The following is a 4,101-nucleotide window of genomic DNA, read 5'->3' as shown; positions in this document are numbered from 1 at the left end:
TATCAACGACTTGTATACTACAACATGCAGTGGTATGCTGGGTCACCGCAGCAGCTGGGTGATATATTGGTGACGCTGGGAAGAAAGGAATGTACCACAATTGCTATCGTTGTTATTAATTTGTGGAATTAAATGTAATTTTAACAGCCGAGGTACTAGGCCATGTTCTAAATGTTGTTTCCGGACAATGTTCCAAATGTTGGTTCCAAACGTGTTGGTTGCAGCACCATGATAACTGCATATATTGATTCCAAATTTTGGATCCTGTAATTTGGATGATTGGTTGCATTTTAATGCATGATCATGTTGGATTTAAATGACAAGCAATATGTATTGTAAATAGCCTAATAATATAATAGAAGTCATCTTTTAAAAGTGCCAGCAAAAAATATTTCATGGCATTTCTTAATAGTGCCAGGAAAAAATTAATGGCATCTTCCAAAAGTGCCGACAAAGAAATTTCATGGCATCTTTCGAAAGTGCCGGCAAAAAGATTCCGTGGCATCTTTAGAAGCGTCTGAAATAGTGAATGGTGGCATTTTTGAAAGTGACGGCATTTTTGGGAAAGTGCCGGTAAAGAGCTATCTCGACTGAAGCAAATACGACATTTTTTTTATGCCTCCAAAAACAATTGCTGGCACTTTCGGTACAATTGGTGGCACTTTTAGGTGCCTGCAATGTGGGTACATGACGTAGTGACTTGCGAGGTAATAATTGAGTAAAACCTTTGGGCTCACTACCCTTGCTGCTGCTGCTCTGGTAGGTAGTACTTCTAGCTTATTAGACGATCGATCCTGCTGCAATCATTCGTACTTGGACTGCATGTCATATGTACACAGCGCATCCTTTATCGAAATAAATATACACAGCGCATCCTGCCTTTCTGGCTTTCCACCTTTCACGAAATATATTTCCACCTTTCTTTTCGTTGGTGGTACAAGATTCACATGGTTCATTTGCTTAGTTCTGAAAGGAGATGTTATTGCTCTTCCGGCCTGGTCATCGTCATCGCGTCCCTATACAGTTCATGGTTTAAACTGTTCCGTCGCATGCGCTAGAACGTTCTGTCACCGGGGTCTTCACCACTTGGTACTTCAACCCCTTCTTGTCATCTGTTGCGTCGATGAATATTTCAGAGCCTTCACAAACCTCGCCTTTGACTAGCATCTCAGAGAGCGTCGTCATCACGTTATTTTGCACCCACCTCCTTACAGGCCTCGCACCATACATCTGCGTGTATAAAGTATAAACATGATTGTTCAAAATTAAGCCCAGACTTTTGTGCGAAATAGAAAAATAGGCTAGAGGTGCTAACCGGGTTATATGATTCCGATAAGATGACGTCCAACACGGCGTCACTTGCAGACAGAGAGATGCCCTTGTTTGCTACACGAGCTACAACGTTCTTAATCTGGATTTTTGCAACCTCTTTCAGCTGTTCGTGCGAAAGAGGCTTAAATATTACTATCTCACTCATTCTATTGAGAAGCTCAGGACTGAAGAATTCCTGAACCTGCATAAACCAAGAACATGTATGACAGTTAGTGGTAGGCAACCCTTGGATCGAGTACTTGCATGGCATTTTGGGATTAACAAACCTGTTTCATGACAAGGTTTTTTGCAACTTCTCCCGATGATTGTGCGATTAGGTGCTTTGATCCTAGATTTGAGGTCAAAATGATGATGGTATTTTTGAAGTCCACGGTTCTGCCTTTGCCATCAGTCAATATACCATCATCAAGAATTTGAAGAAAAATATTGAACACGGAGGGATGCGCCTTCTCCACTTCATCAAAAAGGATGAGGCTGTACGGATGCCTTCTCACCTTCTCAGTCAATTGTCCAGCGTCGTCATATCCAATATAGCTTTTAAGAGAGATTATATATGATACATTCGTATGAGTAAAACTAGTTAGATCATGAAAATATAACTTAACGTTAAAGGAAGATAAGTATAAGAAAGTATGTAATACCTCGGAGGTGCTCCAATGAGACGTGTTATTGAACCAACGCTATCATACTCAGACATGTCAACCCTAATAAGCATCTTTTCACTGTCAAATAGCTGCTCCGCAAGAGCTTTTGCAAGCTCAGTTTTTCCAACACCGGATGGACCCAAAAAATAGGAAAGAACCTATCGGCTGGCTAGGTTGATCAAGACCTGCCCTTGAACGTAACACCGCCCGTGCAACCAAATTGACGGCTTCATCTTGACCAACAACTCGCTCATGCAATCTGTCCCCTAAGTGAATTAACTTGTCTTTCTCCTCTTCATGGAGCGTAGCAATAGGAATTCCAGTCCATCGACTCACAACCTTCAAATGATAGTTGTCGAAAATGCATGACCATCGCATCACATTATATAACCAATTTGAAAAGTACAAGTAAAAAAGAGAGAGGGGGAGAGAGTGCCTACTTGTGCGACATGATTTGGATTAACAACCGCTTTCTCCACTCTATTTGTAGAGCTAATTTCCAGGTTTCTTTCCAGAGTAATGTTCTCATTGTCAATCTGCGCCATCTTTCTAGCTATGATAGTACATGCCTCATCAATCAAATCAATTGCCTTGTCTGGAAATTGGCGGCCTACATAAAGACAACAAAAAAAAATCATCTCAGCAAGATTTGTAAAAGTAGTACGTATTTCAACTAAGGTATTTCAACTAAGGTATCCGATCATGACATTATATTTTCACAAGGAGACAAATTTATCCACTCTTGACATACCGGTGATATAGCGGGAACCGAGGTGCGCAGCAGCAACAAGAGCGGCATCCTGGATTTCCAGTCCATGGTGGTCTTGGAACCGCTGTTTTAAGTTTTAACCCCCGCAAGATAGCAACGGTTGCTTCCGTGGTCGGCTCCTCCACCGGCACTTTGTGAAACCGTCGCTCGAGCGCAGGGTCCTTCTCGATATACTTGCGGTACTCATCAAAGGTGGTGGCTCCGACGCAGCGGATTCGTCCACGGGCCAACGCCGGCTTGAGCATGTCAGAGGCGTCGGAGGAGTAGAGCATGTGCATCTCATCTATGAAGAGTATGACCTTGCCGTTGGATGCCTCCGCCTCCTTTACGATGCTCTTGATGCGTTGATCGAACATGCCGCGTAGGGTGGTGCTGGCCACCATGGCCCCAAGGTCGACCTCCACGACGCGTGCCCCGACGAGCGCAGCGGGAACCTTCCCGGAGGCGACGCGCTGGGCGAGCCCCTCGGCGACGGCCGTCTTGCCGACTCCGGCGGCGCCGACGAGCGCGGCGCAGTTCTTGGTCCGGCGACAGAGGATGTCGATGACGCGGTCGATCTCGGCGTCGCGGCCGATCACCGGATCGCCCGTGCCGGTCATGTCTTGGCCGTAGGTGCGCAGGCTTCTCGTTGATCGGCAGTAGTTATACGCCCACCAAAACAAAACGGAGGTAGCTGTAGCAACCAAGGTGCAGCAAGCCTGTTGTAGCAACAACGAAGCAGTCGGCAGTTGGAGAGAAGAGCCCCAGCCCCTTGCCATAGTTGGTAATCTGGGGTTTCGATCGGCAGTGACAATATTGATGCTCCCTCGTGGCCTTTTATGTGCGTTATATATACACAGAGAAATCGTTTCGTAGTGCTATCGGGAAGCAGTCTCCAAGTCTCGTACGTACGGACGGTGTAGGAACAGTGCTCCGATGCGGACTGGGGAGCAAAACCCTATTTCTGAGCACAGAAGATACACAACAACTCGACAAACAGAACTCCATACTCACCAGCTGTTGACAGACCGTGAGTCCATGACAATGTACCAGCACTGGCCATCAGCCCAGCTGAAATACGTACTAACCCAAAAAAAAAATCTGCATGGAAACGATTTTCCGAGCTTTTCCTTGTTGGCTTAGAGCATCTCCAGCCGTGTCCCCAAAGCGTCCCACAAAGGAATTTAGGGCCCGTTGGACAAAAAAGCGTTCCCACCCGCATGTCCCAAAGCCTCTTTTGTCCGGCGCGGCTCAATACGGTGTCAAGCGTCCCTAGTTCGTCCCCGCTACACAGGGGACGCTCGGCGCGCCGGACACAATGAAATGCGAGTCGAGGAGACGCGGGCCCGACGCGTTAGCGGAACAGGAAAAATTCAT

General features: G+C 46.2%; 1 pseudogene; it reads right to left on the bottom strand.

Moving 5' to 3' along the window:
* Positions 1-1,032: 1,032 nt before the first annotated feature.
* Positions 1,033-3,503, bottom strand: LOC124673487 (annotated as a pseudogene).
* Positions 3,504-4,101: the final 598 nt, after the last annotated feature.

The sequence above is a fragment of the Lolium rigidum genome, chromosome 7 (genome assembly GCF_022539505.1).
Source record: "Lolium rigidum isolate FL_2022 chromosome 7, APGP_CSIRO_Lrig_0.1, whole genome shotgun sequence".
Taxonomy (NCBI): Eukaryota; Viridiplantae; Streptophyta; class Magnoliopsida; order Poales; family Poaceae; genus Lolium; species Lolium rigidum.
Note: the sequence above shows the minus strand (reverse complement) of the source record. Positions and strands in the feature narration are given on the sequence as shown.